This window comes from Sus scrofa, chromosome 1 (assembly GCF_000003025.6).
Source record: "Sus scrofa isolate TJ Tabasco breed Duroc chromosome 1, Sscrofa11.1, whole genome shotgun sequence".
Lineage (NCBI taxonomy): Eukaryota > Metazoa > Chordata > Mammalia > Artiodactyla > Suidae > Sus > Sus scrofa.
Genome location: NC_010443.5, coordinates 223,316,668 through 223,341,858, shown reverse-complemented (window position 1 = coordinate 223,341,858; position 25,191 = coordinate 223,316,668).

Below are 25,191 nucleotides of genomic sequence, written 5' to 3'. Positions count from 1 at the left end.
AGGATTGCCTCAGGTCATTGGGTGGGTGATGGGATGAGGCTTGCATTCAGATTAAGATCAAAGGCAGGAGTTTGAGGACTGCGCATCAGCTGATTTGAATACAAGGCTAACCAGATACTGAGGAACTACTGCTCAAAGAGGAAGAGGTGTTCCTTTCCGACCCCCACTCCCCTTGGATGATAAAACTGTAGCCCACCTGGATCCTCAGGGCAGTCCCCTTGCCTGCCCACTTGCATCTCTCACAAGCATCGTATCTTAATAAATCTATTTCTTGCCTGTCACTTTGTCTCTCACTGAATTCCTTCTCCGTGGAGGGATGAAGGACTTGAACCTCGGTGAATCTAGACACTGGGTGAGTGATTCTAATTTAAAACTGTGGGTTTAAGTCCCAATCTGTCTTTAGGATGGGTTCGAGTCTTGGCACATGGATTTGAGTCCCAGTCTGGGTTGTTGGGTTTTTTTTTTTTTTTTTTTTTTTTTGTCTTTTTGCCACTTCTTGGGCCGCTCTCGCGGCATATGGAGGTTCCCACGCTAGGGGTCTAATCGGAGCTGTAGCTGCCAGCCTACACCACAGCCACAGCAACGCCAGATCTGAGCTGTGTCTGCAACCTACACCACAGCTCACAGCAACGCCGGATCCTTAACCCACTGAGCAAGGCCAGGGTCGAACCCACAACCTCATGGTTCCTAGTCAGATTCGCTAACCACTGAGCCACAACGGGAACTCTCCAGCCTGGTTTTGATTGGGTTCAAGTCCCAGCATGTGGGCTGAGTCCCAGTCTGTGTTCTGGCTAGGTTCAGGCCATCAGTGCTGTCAGTTTCAAAAGCTATACCAGGCAGCCTTATTCCATAGCTAGAGTGACCACACATGCTGGTTTATCTGGAAGAGTCTGGGCTTATGCCTGTGGCCAGCATAATTATTAATAGTGCCCTCTTGACATGGAAACAACCTAAGTGTTCATCAACAGATAAATGGATAAAGATGGGGCATGTATATTCATCCAGCATAAAAAAAAAGGAAACCTTGCCATTTGAGACAACGTGGAGGGACTTCAAGAGCATTATGCTAAGTAAAGACAGACAGAGAAAGACTAAGCTCATAGAAACAGATAGGTGGTTGCCGGAGTGGTAGAGTAGAGGTGGGGGAAATGGGGGAAGGTGGTCAAAAGATACAAACTTCTAGTTATAAGATAAATAAGTCCTAGTGATGAAATGTACAAAATAATGAATGTAGTTAACAATACTGTATTATATGTTTGAAAGTTGCTAAGAGAATAGGTCTTAAAAGTTCTCATCACAGGAAAAAAAATTAACTATGTGAAGTGAAGGATGTTAACTAAACTTACTGTGGTAATCACTTCACAAAATTTACATAAATCAAATCATTATGCTATATATCTTAATCCAATACAAAATTATAGGTCAATTATATCTCATAAAACTGGGAAAGAAAATAGTGTCCTTTTCAATCTTAAACCTGATCAGTTTTGCATAACTCATTATCTGACATCCTATCTGAGGCAGACTTTTTTTTTTTTTTTTTTTGCTTTTTAGAGCCACATCTACAGCATACAGAGGTTCCCAGGCGAGGGGTCAAATCAGAGCTGTATCTTCTGGCCTACACCACAGCCACAGCCAGACCAGATCCGAGCCACATCTGTAACATACACCACAGCTCACAGCAATGCTGGATCCTTAACCCACAGAGTGAGGCCAAGGATCAAACCTGTGTCCTCATGATCCTAGTCAGCCATGAAGGGAACTCTGTAGCAGACTTTTATTATCTTCAACATAAGTTTATAAAATAGATATGGTCATTATCCCCATCTCATAAATAAGAAAGAGGGACACAAAAAAAATTGAACATATAAATGGCCCCCAAAATAGTGAAATTTTATGAAAATCATAAATCCACAGATTCAAGCTCTGTGAACACCAAGCAGTATCAATACATACCCCCCCACACACACACACATATCAAAGCATATCAACAATCAAAACACAACTCAGGGAGAGAAAAATCTTAAAAGTGACCAGAGGAGAAAGACACAGTTACTAGCAATGAAGATAAGAATGACAGGAAACATCAGAAACTATGCAAGGGAGGTAAAACACCATCTTTTAAAGTGCCAAAGGAAAAGCCTGTTAGAATTTTATATCTAGTGGAGACATCCTTCTGTTTTAGAAAAGCCCAGGCTTTGTGACAGAAAATAGCCCAATGGTTGGCTTACACCAGGAAGCGAGGTAGAGATTGACAAGGCTTCCAAAATCAGAGAATTCTGACCACATCTGGGATGGTTCTGGACATTGTTTGGATCTATGTGGGTTGTTGGGGGACTGCTTTTCAGGGAATAGTGAGTTGCTGAAAGACAGATGGGTGACTTTCAAAGGCTTAGCTCCAGGTTATTCACAGGTATCTTTCTAGCTGGAAGATAAACAGCTGTGGCATGATGGGGCAGGAGAGAATTTGGGAGATGATAGATATGCTCTTTATCTTGACCATGGTAATGGCTGCACAGTTGTGTATTTGTCAAATATCACTGAACTCTACACTCAAAAGAGGTGAGTTTAATTAAATTTAATTAATTTTTACCTCAATCAAGTTGACTTTTTAAAAAATATTTTCAACAACTGCAACACTCTCTAAATTTCAGTGCCCCTTGGCAAATCCTTGGTTGCTCCACCCAGGTTAAAACACAGCTATTTATCTTCCAGCTGAATAGATATATTGCAAATGACCTGAAGCTAAGACTTTGAGAGATGCCTGACAGTCAATCACCTCTTGTCTTTCAGTAAGTCACTATTCTTTCTGAAAAACAGTCCCCAACAACCCACAATAGATCTAGACAATGTCTGGAACCATTCCAGATGTGGTTAGAGTTCTCCGATTTCAGAAGACTGATGAGACTCAGTTGGCCTCCGTTCCAAGCAATGACAGCAAATAGAAGCCCTAGTGTCATCACCAACATGAGTAAATGCATTATTTACACTTGTTTTGTCACTGAATTATAAAGCTCTCTAAATTACATGTAACAACTAATTCCACAGGTAATTCCAAAACACCTGTCATTACTTCTCTTTGGTACATTCCCCAGATTCTAAGAAAAAGATTCTGAAACTTCAGTGGGCGTAAGAATCTCCCAAGGGCTTATATATACAGAATCTTCCCTCTAGGATCCCACTTCTTCACCTGAATTAGTAGACTGGAATGGAGCCTATTATCTGTATTATAAAGAAGCTTCAGATTCAGGCAGTCGGAACAATACATTTTGAGAAATAGTAGTCAAAGAATTCTAATGTGAACTGGAGGAAAATCTGGAGGAGCCCCAGTAATAGAACTGGCTAGAGGTTATAGAAAAGTCACCTAGAAGCAGGATCCCAAGAAATTTCTAGAAACCCATGGAGGTAGGAACGGGGGAAAGGGTTTAGAGGTTGTCAGAAAGAGGCCTGGAAGGAGTTCCCACCGTAGCTCAGCGGTTAACGAATCTGACTAGGAACCATGGGGTTGCGGGTTCCATCCCTGGCCTTGCTCAGTGGGTTAAGGACCCAGCGCTGCTGTGAACTATGGTGTAGGTCGCAGACTCAGCTCAGATCCCGCATTGCTGTGGCTCTGGTGTAGGCCGGTGGCTACAGCTCTGATTAGACCCCTTCCCTGGGAACCTGCATATGCTACTGGAGCAGTCTTAGAAAAGGCAAAAAGATTTTAAAAAGAAAGAAAGAAAGAGGACTGAAAAGGCAAAGCTGTTCTAAGTGGAAAGTGCTAGAAGGAAAGGTTCAGATGTGATCGTCCTAAGTTGGTGACCAGTCCTGGCTTCTTATCCCACCACCCTTCAGTGAGTGCAGGACTGGTGGGCTCCTGTGTGTTGGGATACTCTATATCTTCCTTGATCTTATATTTAATGATTTCTGTCCATCAGGAGAAGGCACTGATATGGAGATTAATATTCAGGCAACTTATTAATGAATGTTCTTGGGATCAAGAGTAGTGGAAAGAGACAAAAGCAGGGCTGAGTGGAGGAAGAGGTTGATGATGCAGACAGATTTAGCCGGTCCCTCGGGGAGCTCTGAGATAGCAGTGAGCCCTTCAGCCCTGTCTCAAGTTGGGGCCCCTCCACCCTGACCCCAAAGAAAGGATGAGCCCTTAAGAAAAGGAGCTCCTTTCAGATAGGCCTTCCTGGAGAAGTCTGAGAGCTGAGGACAGTCTCAGCATCACTCTCAGCACATGGAGGAATAAATCCATAAGGTCCAAAGGTGGGTCTGGGTGCTGCATCATTACAACCACTACACCTCATTTTTTTGCTGATGTTTTTCATGAATAATATTAATGTTTTAGTGGAATATTTCATGCTAATGAATAAGTTTCCCAATCTTCTAGGCTATGGTTGCATGAGTTGATGTCTCCATTGACCAGATGACCTCTTGGTTCCTCTTTCTTTTCCTCTTCCACCTACAAACTCCTACTTATCCTTCAATTATCAGTCCAAATGTGGCCCCCTCTGTGAAGCTTTTAGTTGCCACCAGCAGACACAGGATTTCTGCTTTCTGTGTTCCTCGGGACCTCCAGCTATCTCAGCAAAGATCTTGTCTGTAGTATTTTCATGTCTGCATATGTTTCTTGTGATTTGAATGTAAGATCCTGGGGAAAGGAACTAGGTCATATCTTATTTGTGTAGCCCCAGCATTCTGGCACAGGCACAGCACCAGTGTTTGTTTAGTTATATCAGCTGATATGAATGTAGCCATGGCTCCATGATCTTGGAAAAGCCTCTCCCAAGAATTGTGGGAATCTGAGAAAGCTAATGATTTTAGTACTCGGTCAACCATTACTTTTTCATGTTTGTCAATTTGTAGGATTAGAGAGAATTTGAAAGTGCTCACTTTCAGAAATAAATTTAATTGATAGTATATTTTCTATTGGCCACAATTGGATCATTGCTTCTAAAATCTCTTAAGAATATATCATCCATTCTTCTGTATTTCTTATCCTCATTTCTTTTGTGAATTTAAAAATTAATGTGCTTGCAGGCTTATCAAAGAAACTAAAATTCAGATAATAAATAAGCACTTACAATTTGTTAACACACTACACCACACATTCTTTAGCTCCAGATATTTCAGCAGACTGCCAATTTCAGCTAAATATACAAATAAGGAGCTGGATATGAACACCTGAGTTATCTGGCTCTGATTTCTCTTTTATCCTAGTAGTGGTTTAGTGCTCTTTATAGATTGGCAGCTGACACAATGCTAGCTAACCCTCCTCCTAATTTTCTTGTGTTGGATTTCAATTTCCTCACCTGTAAAATGAGGAAAAGTCCCCCAGAAATTCTAATATTTCTTCCAGCTCTAGCAGTATTCTTTCATTCTGTGGTTCTGTCTATACTGAAATAAAGCATGGCTATTTATTAAATGTCTTATGTGATATTTTACATACAATTTTAAATTTAGACAATGTTGTCATAGAACATGATTTCTATTTAGTTTCAGGGAGTTCCTGTTGTGGCTCAGCAGAAACAATCTGACTAGTATCCGTGAGGACACAGGTTCAATCCCTGGCCTCACTCAGTGGGTTAAGGATCCAGCGTTTCAGTGAGCTGTGGTGTAGGTCACAGAAGTGGCTTGGATCTGGTGTTGCTGTGGCTGTGGCATAGGCCAGTGGCTACAGCTCCAATTCAACCCCTAGCCTGGGAACTTCCATATGCCATGAGTGCGAACCTAAAAAGACAAATAAATAAAGTTAATTTCATTTCAGAATGCCTTTTCAGAACAGTCATTCCTATTCTTCTTTGGGTAACCCAACAGAATGTTGCTACATTAAAAATTTCATATGAATGCATTATGACCTAAAATATTTTTTCTTGATAAGAGAAAAAAAGAGACAAAATTGAAAATAGGTGATGTAAAGCTGCTACTCAGAAATAAAATAATTTCCAAACACAGACATTAAAATTAGAGTTCTCATTTGTGGATCATCTCTATGGAACTTTGCAGAGAATAGAAAAGTGGTGCTTGGGAATAGAGTGTAATCTCTCTTCTTCAATTTTCACATAATGCATTTTCTGCAGTTACAAATAAAGGGCTCATTACTGGGGAACCAAACATACATGTGGAATCTCTGAGAAGAAATGACAAGAAGCTAAGTTAAATGGTGTGTGCAGAAGAGAAAGTTGGAACAAAACGATGTGTTACTGGAGATGTATGGCATCGTCAAAAACATCACACTCGTGGTTTCCTGGTATCTGTGAAACTTGGACCAATTTAAAGTGCCATATTTGATAGATTCTGGCAGAACTGAAGGGAAACTGAGCTGGTGTTTTTTAAAACTTTATTGCTTTCTGGAAGATAAATTTCTTCTTTGAACATTATCTATCTCATTCTATGAGATGTATTACTATACTCCCTGGCCATTTGGGAGCCAATAAGAGTTATTTCTTCTTTCAGCTGCCTCCTGATCTTACAATGAATGTTTTCAGGTAACAGTCTTAAAAAACAAGAGATGCAAGGATGATAGAGAATCATAGAATTTTGAAGTTGGAAAAGGCCCTGGGGGACAAAAATTCACAGCAGTACTGTGACCTCGTTTCATTCTCTCTGCATAATAAACCATCCAGACCAAGTGAGATGCAGAGAATGAGGCCTGAGTGGGAAGCAGGACTACTGAGCGCTAGCACTCATTTTTCAGCCAGCCAGCTGAGGGCCATGAACGAATCACGCAACATTCAGTCAACTCTTAGTAAATCGCTGGTTGACCTTCAGTACAAAGCATTTAATCTTCAGTTTTATTCATCAGAGAAGAGGGTTGAATTAAAAAAATGGCAAGAACCTCTTTCAGTTGGGAACATCCTATCCTTTCTTGATGACACACCCAAAGCTAAAGTTATGTGTATTTCCCTCTCAACTGCCTGATTCAGTTGCCCATTGCTCTAAGAAAATCAATATAGACAAAAACCTCAGAATTTTCAAGAAGTAAGTTAAGGGATTGGTATTTGTATTACAGAAGTATCTTTTCCCTTAGAGACATAAATTTCCTTTAAATACCTAACAATTAAATACACTGGTACTTTATGAGAATTAGATTGTCATGTAACTTTTCAGGAATGCATGTTTGTGTGTGTATCCCCAGTAATCATCATCCTCAAGCTTACCATGTCCCTCCCACTCTGATCTCATGTTTATGGCCTTAACAATCTCTCACCATAACCTTGACATTATCCACAATTCCTCATTTACCCTCCATCCTGGTTCTTTCCTCTGAGCCAGATGGCTTGGCACCATTTTCTCCTTCATCAAATGAGTCCTTTTCTCATTGCCCATCAGCTTTTTGTCTTGCTTCTCCTACTTGAGCTGACTCTTAGAGTTCGTCTTGGTTCAGCTGACTCTGGCAGTTCACCCAGAGTTCACTCCTGAATGCCTGATTCAAGTTCAACATCACAATGAGCCTTGCTCCCTATAATCTATGTTGTTATGGTTATGACTGTTTTGAAACTCAGGTGGAGTTCCCTTCCATAATTTAACACTGAAGCTCACCCCATTTCTTGCTTCTCTCTGAGTTTCAGGTGACTGAAATAAACATTCTCTGTGGTCCAGTCATAGGTTATACATATTTTTACATTACTGGAGTTCCCCTCATGGCTTAGCGGTTAACAAACCTGGTCAACGATCCATGAGGATGCAGGTTTGATCCTTGGCCTTGCTCAGTGGGTCAGGAATCCGGCATTGCCATGAGCTGTTGTGTAGGTTGCAGATGAGGCTTGGATCTTGCATTGCTGTGTCTGTGGCATAGGCCAGTAGCTGTAGCTCTGACTGGACCCCTAGCCTGGGAATCTCTATATGCTGTGGGTGCGGCCCTAAAAAGAAAAAGAAAAAATAAAAATATTTTTACATTACCATTGTGATAAATCAAATTAGGAATTGTATGAACAAGAAAAATAGAATTTCTCATGAGTAAGTTCTTTTGAGAAAGGTGCCATAAAACTCTACGATGTTACTATTGATTTTTTTTTTTGGTCAATAAGGAAGCAAGGTTATTCTTAATTAACTTTAAAAAATGTGGAGCATCCCTAAAGGAGAAGTGAGATCCATTTTTCATGTGATGTCTCAGTACTTTGAAAATGCTGCTAGAAGTCTATCTCTTGATTATAAGTCTGTCTTCTAATGGAGCATATTCTATATTTTGCCACACAGGTGAAGAAGTTCAGGAGATTTCTTTGTTCTATAAGATCTTTACATTCCTGTATCATAGTGTGAATGATCAGGCCACTTGTTAACAGAAATCCCATTTGAAGTCAGGAAGTTGATCTAATATGGGAAAAATATATGTCATTTTTTTTTATAAAAAGTGGTCATCTTCTAGAATTTATTTAGCTTGGAATAGGGCTGAAATCCATGGTGTCATTCATGGATGGACATTTTAGCATTTTCCTCAAGTTACTAAGGCTTCAAGCTTTTTATAAAATACCAATTCTATACACAGCAAAATCTCTCTCCAGAGAGTTAACGTGAATTACGTAAATTGACATAGTTAGCCTGTGACAGAAAAGAAATAGATTTCTTGACTTTTTTTTTTTTTTTTTTTTTGTCTTTTTTGTTGTTGTTGCTATTTCTTGGGCCGTTCCCGCAGCATATGGAGGTTCCCATGCTAGGGGTCCAATCGGAGCTGTAGCCACCGGCCTACGCCGGAGCCACAGCAACACGGGATCCGAGCAGCGTCTGCAACCTACACCACAGCTGACGGCAACGCCGGATCGTTAACCCACTGAGCAAGGGCAGGGACCGAACCCGCAACCTCATGGTTCCTAGTGGGATTCGTTAACCACTGCGCCACGACGGGAACTCCGATTTCTTGACTTCTAGATGTAGTTTCAAAGTCACCCAAACAGGGGAAACAAGTACTATTTTCTATTTGTTTCTATCATTTTGACCATGGCAACTGTTTTAGCTCAGACCATCCCTCAAATTCAAATCTCTTGTTACTTTTAATTTATTTTCTGTTTTCCTTTCCACAACTTCAATTTTTAAGGAGAGTTTTAAGTTACTCACTAATACACGTTCTATGATAATCTCAAGTTTAAAGTTACATATATTTTTAATTTACTCTGTTGTTTTTAACTACAAAAAAGCCACAATTAGCTCTCATTTTTAATTCAGAATGTCAGTTTTCCTATTATTTACAAAGTTCACATGTGGGTAACATAATTATTCTACTTACTTTAGCACCTCTAAAAATCATTATCAACATGGAAAACTTTCATTGTTCTTTGAAATTAATTAATGCGCAAATAACTTAAAGATCTAATTTCATTCCTTAAAATTTGCATTTCAAATATGCTTGTGCAGCAATAAGTGAAGTTTGGAGTTCCCGTCGTGGCATAGTGATTAACGAACCCGACTAGAATCCATGAGGATGTGGGTTCGATCCCTGGCCTTGGCTCAGTGAGTTGAAGATGTGGTGTTGCCATGAGCTGTGGTGTATGTCTCAGAGGTGGCTTGGATCCTGTGTTGCTATTGCTATGGCATAGGCCAGCAGCTACACCTCTGATTCAACCCCTAGCCTAGGAACCTCCATATGCCGTGGGTGCAACCCTAAAAAGTCAAAAAAAAAAATTAAAAGATGTGAAATTTGATTACTAATTGCTTAAGTGCATAAGTTGGTTTCAAGAGGCAAAGAGCTACAGACACTTTTCAAAGAACAAATCTAGATTAGAAGGAGCCTGTTCTATGAATATAGGAAAGCATGCAGAAGAGGGCCAATGTTCACTGGGGCTTATTCAAAGGCCCATAATGACAGCTCATGGAAAGATGATGTATTATCAATAATTCATTCTTTTCATTCAATTCCCCTCATGATTCATGGTTATTATTTTGCTATCTATATATGTACAAAAATAAATAAGAAAGAAGGTGATATGAAACTGTGTTGATACTTTTCACTTCTTACCTTCAGAATGCAATTTAAGAATAGCTCCTGAGAGGTGAACTCTTTCAAGTAGATCTGATGATACCCTGAAGAGTAATCATTGTGTGCTTCTGATGCCTCACACCAGCTTTCAAGTTTAGGATTGTAAAATTTAAAGTTGGATGGCCCCTAAAAAAATTATCTAATCACTCTTATTCATTGCATAGATGAGAAAGCTAAGGCCCAGAGAGACTGAGTGTCATGCCCAGTGTCACAGAGATAGTTAGTAACAAAAGTAAGAAGAGAACCTAGGTGTCCAGATCCCCAGACCAGTATTTCTTTCCTCGGTTCCCCTCCAGGATTCCTTTTTTTTTTTTTTTTTTTTTTTTGTCTTTTTGCTATTTCTTTGTGCCGCTCCCGCGGCATATGGAGGTTCCCAGGCTAAGGGTCGAATCGGAGCTGGAGCCACTGGCCTACGCCAGAGCCACAGCAACACGGGATCCGAGCCGCGTCTGCAACCTACATCACAGCTCAAGGCAATGCCGGATCATTAACCCACTGAGCAAGGGCAGGGACCGAACCCGCAACCTCATGGTTCCTAGTCGGATTCGTTAACCACTGCGCCACGACGGGAACTCCCAGGATTCCATTTTGACTTCCATCTAAGTTGTGTTTTGTATGTAGGCAATTGAAGGATTCTCCTATGTTGTCATAGGATAGCCAAGCAGATGTTGTACCAACAAAGCATGACAACAGCCAGCACCCTGATACAGAGCCAAAAGTGACCAGTTAGGTTTCTGAAGTTCAAGACTCTTTCTATTCATCAGTCACCATGGTCAAGTACTTCAGCCTCACTGAGATTGCATGTTCCCAGCTATGAAACAGAAAGGTAAGGGGATGATCAATGAAACAGTGTAGGTGGAAACAGCTGACATAGAATAATTAGTATTCAGTAATAATTGTCCAATCTGGATTGACTGAATAATTCAGGTACCCAAATAAATGGCAGCATGGAGTTCAAAAAAATCACTTTAAAATGATTCTATGAACAAATTATTCTGAAGTACCCATTCAGTCAAGAAATATTTATTGAGTACCTACTATGTGCCAACCAGGTACTGTGGTAGGTATAAGGAAAAAAATGGTAGCATAAAAACATGGTGGTGTCTGTTCTCAGCAATTTTACAGACTAATGGAGGAGACAGGCAATGACCTGCTATGATGACACAACACAGAGGAGGGGACCTTAACCTAGGCTAAGGGGATTTGGGAAGGTTCCCCTGAGGAAGCTACCTGTGACCTGAGACCTGACAAATAAAGAGTTACCTAGAAGGAGGGTAATGGGTGGAGTGTTCCAGGAAGAACAAATAAAATGTGAAATATAATGTGAAATAGTTTTGTGTTCTAGAGGAAATGAAAGAAATTGATTATACTCTGATAAGACTGTGAGGCCTGAGGCTACAGAAGAGGCAGGGGCCAGTTCATCCAGATAGGTCAGTTTAATGTTCTCAACCTAAGAGCTTTCTTTTGAAACTGAAAAAATTTTAAGTAAAAAAGTGAAACAATCAAATAAATGACTTTCACGATGAGGAATCAGATTTTTTTTTATTTTGAGGGTTTTTTCCCCCAGTTATTGAATAAAAATTATTTGATATTTAAATAACTCATTCTCTTTTGCCCAGATCCATATAAATCATTATTCAAATTATAACCACCTCCACCAGACCTATATTGTTTAAAAAAATTACGTAGGCAAATTTATTAATTTTCCTGAAAATGCAGCAGGGCCCACAATCACAAGTGACCAATCAGGTTAAAAAAGTATTTATGGGGAGTTCCCGTTGTGGTGCAGTGGTTAACGAATCCGACTAGGAACCATGAGGTTGCAGGTTCGGTCCCTGCCCTTGCTCAGTGGGTTAACGATCCGGCGTTGCCGTCAGTTGTGGTATAGGTTGCAGACATGACTCGGATCCAGCGTTGCTGTGGCTCTGGCGTAGGCCAGAGGCTGCAGCTCCAATTCAACCCCTAGCTTGGGAACCTCCATATGCCGCTGGAGCTGCCCAAGAAATAGCAAAAAAAAAAAAAAAAAAGAAAGAAAGAAAGAAAAAAATTATTTATGGGATATATACATGCGCTGCAAAATTGTAGTTAAAGTTTCCAGCATTTGATTTAAAAAGAAAAGATAGGAATGACTAGGGTAAGAAACCAGAGTAAATAAACAAAAGAAAATGTGAAAATACACTCTAAATTGTGAGCTTATTAAAATCACCACACCCACCCTATTTACGGGATGCGGGCAGCTCGGGAAAGCTAAAGCATCACTAACTTTGCCAGACAAATCAGGTCATGTCAAGCAAATTGGGGCCTCAGTGGAAAAAAGACATACTTGTGTTTGCCAGAAGTGATGCCATGACCAACTTTTCCTGAACCTTAGCCTAGAAATTGGCTTTTCAATGCACTCAAGGGCTGAGGTCCTGGGCCAAAGGCTGGTGAGTCAGGGCCCATCTCCTATGCATTTGGGGGCCTACAAGGGCACCATACTTTTGTATCAGAAACCCTCTTGTGAATGGGAGACTTGAATCTTCAAGGGGACCCTAAATTCTGTGGGCCTTGTTTGTCTTTCTAAAATCCATAAGCTACTTTCTAGCCAGCTTTATTTGAACATCTACATACTTAAGAACTACAAAGCAAATAGAAATAGCAATCATTTGCATTCATTGAGTATTTTTCTTTCTAAAAGTCTGATGCTTCAGAATTTGAGCACAATGTTGTCTGGGAAAAGCAATATCCTCAAGCTAAAGATTTTATGTTATGAAATAAAAAGATTTATGGACCATGAACTAGATGGGTGGTAGCAGTTGTAGGAGAAAATGAACATCAAGAGGCCCTCGGGTGGAAATGAGAAGAATAAAAACCGCAACAAAAACAAGCCTTTAGGTTAGAGATGTGACAACCATCCAAGAGATGGGAATAAGGAAAGTAGGTAAGGGCTCTTTACAACTTCTGTTAAGTTCTAACTTTTAGCACTTAGTTGTTTAATTGCATAAAATGCATAACTTTTTAAACATCATGTATAAGCACAAGTTTACTGCCCCAAAATTTGGAAAATTTAGGGATAAAAAAAAATAAGAAAAGATCATTCCAGTACTAAAATATAATCACAATTAACACTTTTGTATCTATCTTTCCAAACCTCTGTTGCTCTAGCTCTCTCACTTTCTCTTTCTATGTAATTATACACACATGATCTCATTTTTAATATATTAATTTATATATTCACATGTTTTAAAAATAGCATCATACTGCACATACCTTTCCAGAATATTTTTATTCTTAACAATCATGAACATTACCCCCTGAGATATAAATCTGATAAGGGTGTTTGTTTGTTGTTGTTTTCTGAGCATTTGCACAGTACCTTCTTGTTGGTATCTAATAAATACCTACTGACTGAATGAATAGTGCATGAATATTGTTCCAGGTCAATCAAGTATAGATACTTATGCATGCAGCATATTAATATGTGATATACATAATAAAAAGCAGATAAACAATTAACATCCCAGCACTGTCATCTGTATGCACTAATCCAATCCACCCCAGGTCACATCCTACCCCTCTATCAAACCCACCTCAGCCTCCTCCTGACTCCTTCCTCCCAGCAATTCCTCCTCTGTCTACCATGGATTGTACTTTCCCTTTTTTTGGCACTTAGCACTTTCCGTCTTGTTTTATAGATATTTCTGTCTGTGTTTCTCCATCTGCATGCAGGGTAGCTTCAGTATGGCATCTAAGTCTAGCTTATCTTTGTAATAATAATAATAGCAAAACTAATTACAATCATGAATTCATCATTTTATGTGTCAGGGACTGTACTGTTAAATCTGCATCATATGTTTTAATATTCTTAATACTCAGAGAAAGTAGGTGTATTTGTTTGCTAGGGCTACCGTAACAAAATACCATAAACTGGCTAGCTTAAAAAACAGAAATTTACTTTCTCACAGTTTTAGAAGCTTAGAAATACAAGATCAAGGGGCTGGCAGCACTAAATTCCTCTGGCTTGCACATGGCCACCCTCTTGCCGCTTCTTCACATGGTTATTTCTATATACACGTGCACCCCTGCTTCTTCCTCTTCTAAAAAGACACTAGTTATGTTGGGTTAGGGCCCCACCCAATGGGCTCATTCTAACTTAATTACCTCTTTAAAGACCTTATTTCTAAATATGAGGTACCAGAGGTTGTTATTTCAACAAATGAATATGAATAAAAATTCTGCCCATAACAGAAGTATCGTGATTATTCTCATTTTATAAATGAGTTATCTGAGCCTCAGAAAAGCAAAGTGACTTTGCCAAGGCAGAAAAGAGCCTTTCACTCAAGCCCATCTCTCCAGAATCCGTTCTCTGGAACCACTGTCCCCCTGCATCCTCACCTCTCACTTCATCTGCAGCAGTGCCTCATATACATGAATGCTCAATCAAAATGCTCAATGAATTCTTATTGAATTAATTGATGAAACGTGGATAAAAACAAAGCATGAGGAGTTCCCTTAATGGCTCAGCGGTTAACAAAACTGACAAGGATCCACGAGGATGCAAGTTCAATCCCTGGCCTCGCTCAGTGGGTTAAGGATCCAGCATTGCTGTGAGCTGTGGTATAGGTCACAGATGCAGCTCAGATCCCACGTTGCTGTGGCTGTGGTGTAGGCCGGTAGCTGTAGCTCTGATTAGACCCCTAGCCAGGGAATTTCCATATGCCGAAAGTGTGGCCCTAAAAAGCAAAAAACAAACAACCCCTCTCCCCCCCAAAGCATGAGTTGGTTAATGATGAGAAAACAAGTCCTGAGATTAGGATGCCCAAATGGCTTAGTTTGAGGGCTGAGAGTGAATTGGAAGGGTAGATTTAGGGACATAATCCAAAACGAGCCAACTAATTTTCTTATATTTAACAGTCAAAATGAGCCTTTCTCTAGACAAAATTAAAGGCAATTTAAAAAGGAGATTCCAGCTCAAAACAAAAGCAGGAACTCGATGATCACAACAGTCCCTCTTCAAAAGGGTTAAGATATGGTTAGAAGTAATAATCAGAAAAATGAAAAATGTGGGACCTAGAAAAAAATGCAAAAAAAAAAAAAAGGTGAAAGTAAGCGTTGAATCAGCAAATGATTGGAAATGAGATCACTGGGCTAGTGTGCAAAAGAAGGGAACTAAAGGTAAAGTTCTAGAATCTTGAAGCAGTGGACAGAAATGGACCACTGTATCAGAAAGACTTCCTTCATTATAAACAACAGAAAGGTTAAAATAGCAACAATGTTCTCTTCAGCTTCCCCAGCTTTCAAACTGTAGCAGAGGCTTTTGGTACCCCACCCTTACCCTCTTGGCCCTTATCAGTCAGTCAGTCTGACTTCCAGATGGCAGCCCCTGCATGCCTTTGCTGGCTTTATCCAGCCCTTGGAGTCTGCTCTGTCCTTGCACGTAAGAGAGCAGAAGTGCCAGGGAATTAAAAGGAGCAGCCATTCACTACTCACTGGCAGGAGCTAGTGGACAAATGCCCCAGATCCCTCGCCATTCCAGTAGAATAACAGCTGCAGAGTCTACACGCCCTCCCCAAAGCCTCAGTTACCCCCAGTAAAAGACTGCTTGATGACACATTATCCATCCACTGCCTTAGCTTCCCTGCTTCCCTTTCTCACTCCACGATGAATGTTTACAGGGATCACCTCCCAGATAAATTGCTTGTGCGTAAATCCCTGTCTCAGAGACCTGCTTCTGTAGGAAGAAGTAGGGCATGCCTTTGGGCAGAACATGTACACAGATGCCTAATCCCGTTGTGCTTTACATTGTGCATTTCTCCTACATCACATCTTCCCACTTGGGAAAGTTAGCAGAAGAAGGCAGTTAGGGAACCTGAGTCTTGAAAATACTCACAGACTGTGAGATCACCTCCCAGTAAAACTCCCTCATGTTTTAAAAGATGAAACTGGGAGTCCTCATCATGGCTCAGTGGTTAACAAACCCGACTAGGATCCATGAGGATGAGGGTTCTATTCCTGGCCTCACTCAATGGGTTAAGGATCTGGCATTGCTGTGAGCTGTGGTGCAGGTTGCTGTGGCTGTGGTGTAGGCCGGCAGCTGTAGCTCTGATTAAAGACTCCCTACCTGGGAACCTCCATCTGCCACGGATGCAGCCCTACAAAGACCAAAGACAAAAAAAAAAAAAAAAAGAAAAAGAAAAGAAAGAAACTAAAATTAAGTGTGCCCTATATTCCAAGGTCCCAGACTTAACAGATTTTCCAAAGTAATCTTTTAAAACATAGGACACCCCCCCCACACACTAAAGGATATACACACAAAAAGTTCCCTCTTGATATAAATTTGGGAAATGCTGAGTTAAAGTCAATCAGGATTTTTATAGTAGGAATTTTAACTTTTGTCTGGTAAGGAATACCCCCAAACCCAAGAAGGGGCTAGAGTGTGGAACATCTCCTAGATTATTTCCCTGAGAGCCTCTAGAGGGGCTGGTGGTCCCCAGAACACGCAGAGGGAAACGCTGCCTACCTCTAAAATAATCCGTAAGCAGTCTTTCCACAGTCCAGTCTCGGCCTCTCTATTCAGCCCTGCCCCATCTCCCACCACTCTTTTCTCTGCCGCCATCTGCTGCCCAGGCTTCATTATAAATGTGTTTCTCAGAATTTTCTAAGCGTATCAGGCCTGTCACCACTCTGGGTTTTTGTGTGTGCTGCTTCTCTGCCTGGAATGCCATCTCTCACTTTCTAACCTGGTGAACCTCGGTTTATTTTTCCACACATGCCCAGAGATCACTTCCTATGGATTAGCTTTTTTTTTTTTTTTTTTTTTTTTTTTTTTAAGGGCCACACCTGTGGCATATGGGAGTTCCCAGGCTAGGGACTGAATTGGAGCTATAGCTGGCAGCCTACACCACAAGCCACAGCAACTTCAGATCCATCCTGAGTCTGCACCTACACCACAGCTCAAAGCAATGCCTGATCCTTGACCCACTGAGTGGGGCCAGGGATCAAACCCACATCTTCATGGATATTAGTCAGGTTCATTTCCACTGAGCCATGACAGGAACTCCCCTATGGACTAGCTTCTCCAGCAACCTACATCTTATTCAACTTCATCGTCCTAGCATTGTTCAGGGGACCCACAACCTACATAGCAGAGACTTGTATGAATGAATTAGAGCAACATATAAGTGAAGTGAGGTATAAGGAAGTTAAATGATGCTGGACAAGCCAGGGTGGAATGAGGGCTTCTCACTCATAGTCCAGGCTCATCCCACTACCTCTGTCCACATCCCAGAAATCAGTGACACTATTCAGGGAATTTTATTATTTTTAAAATTGTGATATAATATATACAGTGTAAAATGTACCTTCTCAACTTTTTTTTTTTGCACCCGTGGCATATGGAAGTTCCCAGGCTAGGGGTCGAATAGGAGCTGTAGCTGCCGGCCTACACCACAGCCACAGCAATGCCAGATACAAGCCACATCTGTGACCTATACCACAGCTCACGGCAATGCTGGATCCTTCACCCACTGAGCAGGGCCAGGGATAGAACCCACATCCTCATGGATACTAGTAGGTTTCGTTACTGCTGAGCCACAACGGGAACTTCTCAACTATTTTTTAGTGTAGAGTTTGGTAGTGTTAAGTACATTCACATTGTTGGGCAACCAATCTCCAGGTCTCTCTCTGCATCTTTTAAAGCTGAAATTTTATAACCTTTAAACAATAACTCCCCATTCACCCCTCCCTCCAGTCCCAGACAACCACATTCTACTTTCTGCCTCTATAAATGTGACTACTCAGGGTACCTCATATAAATGGAATCATACAGTATTTGTCTTTTGGCGACTGGCTTATTTAAGTTAGCATAATGTCCTCTAGTTTCATCCATGTTGTAGCATGTGACAGAATTTCCCTTTTTAAGGCTGAATGAGATCCTCTTGTGTATTTAGACCATGTTCTGTTTATCTGCTCCATTGTTGATGGTCACTTTGGTTGCTTCTCCCTTTTTGCTACTATGAACGAAGATGATATAAACACAGGTATACAGATATCTCTTTAGGACCTCGCTTTCAATTCTTTGGGTATATTTAATGGTTCTTTTTGGAGCACATTTCAGTTTCAACATTTATTTTATGATCAGAAAGGTACAGAATAATGATCTAACCTTTCTCTTGATAGCAATCACCAGAAGCATGAAACCAGCACTTCATTAAAGAAAAACATTGTGCCAATTAGAACTCTGATTAACTGTGAAAGAACCTACTTTCACTAGTCTAAGCCAATGAGGAGATTTATTGGAAAGGTCTGAGGGTATCTGCGGTACCCAAGGAAGAGGAAGCCTCACACAAAGAAGGTACCACTGGGCTGTGGGAACAAGTGGGACCAGAGTTCCAAGTGGCCCTCAGGAGCCTCATCTCTATGGTTCTGCTCTCCTTTCTGCATACCTGCTGAATTTTTTTCTCAATGAGCTCTGGTTCCACCTGGAAGAAAATCAGCATCCAAATCCCCTCACTTTCACATCTGTGGCTCCAGCTCCTATAAAAAGATTAGCCTAATTGTCTCTCTCAGTCCCAAATCCAATTTCTCTGGGAAGAGTGCTTTTGTCAAGTTCCCGCCCACCTAAAGAATGGCTCCAAAGGCACAGTCAAGTTGTGTAAAGTGGCTGCTCCCAGTGCAATGATGTGGAGACAGGGCAGGCAGATACCAAAATGTCATAGTCCAGAAGGACAGTAAGTCTGCCAGTGCCTTAGTAGGTGGGCTGATAATGAAAGACAATGGAATGAGAAAATATTCAATTACCCCCATCCCTGATGAACACGCTCATCGAGTCAAGGGAGAGGTGCTGTGTAGGAACCAATGAGCTCTGGAATGGAAAAACACTTTAATCAAAATTCTGTTTCAGCAACCAAATGAATTCACAGATAATGAGACAGAGAAAAGGCCTGCTAGCCCTGAGATCTCTTTAGACAAGTTGTTGTGTCAAAGGGCAATTCTAGCAAGAGACTCATGAGAGAGAGAGGAAAAAAAAAAGTTTCCAACAATATCAAACAAGTCCAGAGGCCAAGATTAAAAGGAAATAATAACAATACCCAGCGAGATCCTTGACTGTAACATTTCCAGGCAAGAACGCCCAAGTTCAGGTACCTCTGAGGCATCTTATTTGATAATTAGGTGGAGGAATGCAGTTGGCCACAGGAAGCAGAAAGAAGAGTATGAAACTATCACTAAGAACCTGTCTCTGGGAAAATGTTTCTCTTGTTTGTTCATCGATTCTGAATGTTAACTAAGACTTCCCAGCAGTGGTTCCAGGGTGTTGAAGCAAAGCAGCTCAGACAGCAAATGAAAAATGTGGGCTGCAAAGTTCAGGGAATAATAGAAAATTAAATCTTAACTGAGCTGCTGTAAATATCACAGCCAGAAAATAGAGCACATCAGCAAACAGAACTGGCAGTAAGGATAATGAATTTCACCCCCCCACACACTCCACATGAAAATTATCTGTGGTACATAATAGGGTATTTGTGGGGCTTGGGGTGAGGAGGTGGTGATGAGGAGAGAGAGAGAAAGGAAAACAAGTGGGGTTTGTAAATTAAAATATCTCTTCAGTAAAGAGCTTCTTTTCTCAGCCACAGCCAACGGCCCAGCTCAAAAGACCCTCTTATAGTAACTCACCAAATGCAAACTCCCACATTAGCTGTAGCTCTTTCACAGCACTCACCATCTGAGGGCATCTATAGTAATTTTTGGATATGTCTTATCTCCACAGCAGGATTATAAAGCCCTGGAAATGGATAGAGGGGACTTGTTTCCTCTTTGGAGGCCTCACGGACTCCAGACAACTAACATCTACTCACTCTCTCTAACATGCCAGGCACCAGGTGACACACTGGAATGCTGTACCCCCTGGGCCTCCCAAGGACCTTGCAAGGGGAGTAGGCCTACTACTACATATGGCTGAGGCTCTGAGCAGTAACTTGCTGAAATTCACACCAACATGGAGCTGAGACTGGAACCCAGTCTACCTAATTCCAAAGCCTGTGCTCCTTCCTCCTCGTCACCCTGACACTTAGCAAATAGCCATCATATTTTTCAGCAATGCTGCTGATAACAGGAACAATAGCGAATGTTATCAAGGGCTTTCTCTGAGCCAGGTCCTGGGGTAGATGTTTTACATGTATTATTACAATTAATCCCTACCACAGCCCAAGGGTTTGGTAGTATAGTTGTCCTTATTTAATAAATAAGAAAACTGAGGCCCAGAGAGGGTAATAAAATAAATACAAAAACTGAGGCACAGAGATGGTAATAAAATCATCTATATCTTATACTAAGTTATGCTTTCAATCATTATCCTACACCAATTTCGAAATATAAAAATAAACATATATACATAAACCAGCCAACATGTTTTGAGCTACTACTCTAACCAGGCTTGTAAATTTACTAACCTAATCCTCATCACAACCCTCAGGGCAGAGCAGGTATTCAGTAAATTGGGGAATAAATGAATAGTTGAAGACAAAAAATGGAGCCACAACTATCACAACTGCTTAAGTAGAAAAATCCAGACTCTGGATTAAGAAGACATGGTACACATACACAATGGAATACTACTCAGCCATAAAAAAGAACAAAATAATGCCATTTGCAGCAACATGGATGGAAGAAGAGACTCTCATACTAAGTGAGGTAAATCAGAAAGAGAAAGGCAAATACCATATGATATCACTTATATCTAGAATCTAATATATGGCACAAATGAACCTCTCCACAGAAAAGAAAATCATGGACATGGAGAACAGACTTGTGGTTGTCAAGGGAGAGAGGGAAGGAGTGGGATGGACTGGGAACTCGGGATTAATAGATGCCAACTATTGCCTTTGGAATGGATAAGCAATGAGATCCTGCTGTATAGCACTGGGAACTATGTCTAGTCACTTATGATGGAGCATGATGGAGGATAATATGAGAAAAAGAATGTATATATGTATGTGTGACTGGGTCATTTTGCTGTACAGTAGAAAATTGACAGACACTGTAAACCAGCTATAATGAAAAAATAAAAATCATTTTTTAAAAGGTGAGGATAATGCAAAAAAAAAAAGCCATTATAAAAGGCATTGAGGGGTGACAAAGTTCAACATTCAGAAAAGTGATCTTATAAAAGACCTTTGACTTTCCTTTTGCACTGTGTTTCTTATCACTGTAGATAATTTAAGCTATCTTTATAATGTATATAGATGTCTCTTTATAAGCTGTCAAACTATGTTTGCATATTTGCTTAAAGAGAATTAAATAAAATAACTTAGAGTTTAAAAAAAAGAAAGAAAAATTTGGACTCCCCTGTGTTTGCATTGGGAACACCATGAATCCCAGGCTGTGGAGGGTCAGCAAATGAGTACTGGAAGCATAAGAACAATTCAGACAATAGAAAGAATTTTTAGTTTGAAAAATAAGTGTTATAAAGAATCAATGACAATCCACCCAGTATGCACAAGCATCCACCATTACTATAGTATCTTAAATGAAGTGTGTCAGAAAAATCAGCATTTACAATTAAAACAAATAGAAGCCTCCAACTTTGTCTTGAATTTGTTTCAGAAACACAGCCCTCCCAAGCTGATGACAAATCTGTAAGATACAACCCGGACGAATTAGATGATGATATGGTAGCCTTGGAGGTATAGACAGCACTGGCCAAAAAATAAAAATGCCTTGGTCTTATTTTTGGCTTTTCTAGCTTTCTTAATCATTTGCACTATCTACTGATGTTTCTCTACCACCCCTAAGGTTAGGTATGGCCAAATGACTTGCTTCGGCTAATGAAATATGAATAGCAGTGAGGTGTCCCTTTAGGCAGAAGCTTTAGATTCAGTACATTATTTACAAGATTCTCTCTTCTTTTGTCATGACGACAGATGATGTTCTAGAAGACGCCTGTCGGTCATTCTGCATTCCAAAGTAAAAATTACACGGCACAGAGCACCTAGCTAACCCACAGTGGAAACATAGCATGAATGCGAAATAAACACGTTGTTTTAAGACAACGAAATTTTGCTTTTTGTTACTATATCATAACTTAGCCCAACCTGAATGATACACCAACTAATGAGGTACGTGACCTTGAGCCAGTAATTTTACTGCATTTTACTGAGTATATCAGCTCTCATATCTGTAAACCTAAGGAACTAGCCCTAGGATAAGAAGGTTTAATATGGGTGCCAATAAGTTGGCTTCAGGATCACAATGAATTCCTCAAATTATAAGTAGTATTGTGTGTGTGTGTGTGTGTGTGTGTGTGTGTGTGAGAGAGAGAGACAGAGACAGAGACAGAGACAGAGACAGAGAGACAGACAGAGAGACAGAGAGAGAGAATTTGCATTTTTAAGGGAAGAGTGTTCATAGATTTTTCAAATTTTAAGAGGGTCTCCATTACTCGAAATGAGGTTAAGAATCTGGATAATCTCTAAGGTCATTTCCAGCTATAATGTGTTCATCTAGAGTGGGAAAAAAAAAGTAGCTAATTAGGCTCCTCTCTGATCTGGTATTTCAGGACTTGCCTTGAGTCAGGTTGTTTTCAAATAATTAAGTTTAAGAGTTTCTGCTTAATAGGATTGCAAATATCAAAATCTCAGGAGGTATTCCTTAGTGAAAAGAGATAATTCAGAGCAATTCTTTTTAAACTAAAGAAGTAAAGTTTCTTCACATATTGAAAACAAGGTCCCAGATCACATGTGGGGGGTGGGACAGAATGGGACCTACTCCTGGTGGGAAGACCAAAGTGTGACTCTTCCAAAAAGACACTCCCACACACGAGTTAAGACCTGAAAGATCAGAGTAACTCTTTAGCTGAAGACAATGAACTCTCTTAAATATGAAGACGATTGCACAGACAAGGTTAGTAGACAGAGCCTCAGTTTCGAGTTTCATAGATGGACAAACTGGGTTCAACATTGTTGGCCACAGTTTTTGCTTTTTTTTTTTTTTTTTTTTTTTTTAGGGCTGCACCCGAGGCATATGGATGTTTCCAGGCATGGGGTCACATCAGAGCTACAGCTGCTGGCCGACACCACAGCCACAGCAACACAGGATCTGAGCTGCATCTGTGACCTGCACCACAGCTCCCGGCAATGCTGGATCCTTAACCCACTGAGCAAGACCAGGGATCAAACCAGTGTCCTCATGGATCCTAGTCAGGTTTATTAACCGCTGAGCCACAAGGGAATTCTGGGCCAGTTTTTTGATCTATAAAATAGTGACAGTGATACTCAGTTGGCAATGCAAGAGTCCTAGTAGATAATACACTCAAAACAGGCTAACTGAGGAGGGTTAGATAAGGGACTATTTACAAAGCCAAGTTCAGGGTTCAGAGAAACCAACAAGACAAGTTGAAGCACTGTGGAAGGGATCTGAAGGGACAGGGAGAGGACAGTTATCATAAAAAGAGAGAGCTATAGCTGTAGCTTTGGGAAGGGCTACCCAGCTGGAGCTGTGGCCTTTCACAAGAAACAGAGATGGTGCTAGTCCTGGTCCAGCACAGAAGGAGCAAGAGGAAAACATACCTTGCTTTTCTTCTCTGGCCAGCTGCTATCCTGCTGGACCTTGCATTGGCCAGACCCAAGAAAAAACCAATGGATAAGGAAACCTGTTAGTAGAATCCATAGAAAAGTCTCCTGCAGGCAGAGAGAAGGATAGAGAAAGGGAGGAGAGGATATGAAGGTGAAAAATGAGCATTCCAGCTCTTAGGGTCATTGTAAAGATTCAAAGGGATAACATTTAAAAGCATAGGAAATGTTAAACAAATATTAGCTATTGTTTATTTTTATGAATGAGTACTTCACATCCTTTGCTAAAAAGATTCTAACAGGGCTGTGTAGAGAGAGAGGACAAGGGAAGAGATCCAGGACTCAGAGTGAAGCCACTTTTCTTAGGGAACTGGCTTGGGAGCTAGAGAGCTGTTTCTGGAGGCTTTGACTCAAGATGAACCAGAATATTGCACTTCAGGGACAGGACATCTGAGACTCTGCTATTCCACAGACAACTATTTAAGGTGGTCACACTCAGCCCTGGGGTGCCAAGACACCACCCTTCTGTGATTCTTCCCTCTGCAATTCCAATCAGCTCCTGGTTTTTTAGCTGCTCAGAGGAGATAACTTTCTAAGCAACCAGACCTCAAACTGAATAAGCTTCTTATTCACATGTCAGGAGGCCTACCTTCAGATGTGGGCAGAGATGCCAAAATACTGACTTCTTGTTCAAATTGCAGGCCTACCATGTGTGGACTGTATGGCATTCAGCAGCAGGTTTCATATTAGATTATGCCGAAGTTTGTTCACTGATTAAAAGGCATAGATATACTTAGCTCAGGAGTGACATGCAAAATGTGGACAGAATATGGGCAGGTTTGGTTAATCGTTCTTCCCTGTACTCTGCAAAAGCATCTTCCTCCAGAGAGGCTGTGCGGCTACAATACCAGGAGACCGTAACTTTTCTCTTGAGAATCCTAACCCAGGGAGAGACAGCCAATGTTTTGACCTACTCAGTTTCCTTTCTTCTTGAAGAAAATGCCGCTCCTTCACTGGACAGAGTCTGGGTGGGACTGTGAATGTGTGACCTGAAATGGACCAGTCAGATTTTTTCCCCCCAAGGACTCAATCTTCAGAAGAGTGACTCAAGTTTGGGATAATCATTGAAACTAATCAACTCTTTGGTGGAACACTCAAAAGATTGCTCATTCATTCCTGATCTTCAAATAAACTCAGACTCCCTTCTACAGAGGTCTGGTTGCTCAGCATCTTTCCACCCTCTGAGCTACTCTCTATTCTTTTAGGTCATTTTGCTTTGGTTTAAATTAGTTTAGTAGGCCAGACCTCACAGGGATGGCCCAAGTTTGAAGATTGACAAGTATGATGAGGTGGTAGCAATGCCTTAATTTCAGTTTACTCCCAAAGCAGCCAATAAGCAGCACAAATGATATACATCTGGAAAGAATACATTTGAAGGAGAGGGGCGTAGCTCTTCATAAAAGCATGGAATAGTTCCAAAGACAAAGCATCTCATGTAAAGTAAGACTCCTTCCTGCCTTTTAGACTTTTAGGCTGGAGTAAGGACCAAGTCTGCATTCAAGTGTGTAACCATGGCCATATAGAAGAAGCTCTGCTATTCCACAGTGCTTTAGTTCCTAAAAGCTTCCACTGAGCCTATAATAGGCTCAGCCATGCTATATCACTGTTGGTCAGTGCCCATCCTTATCC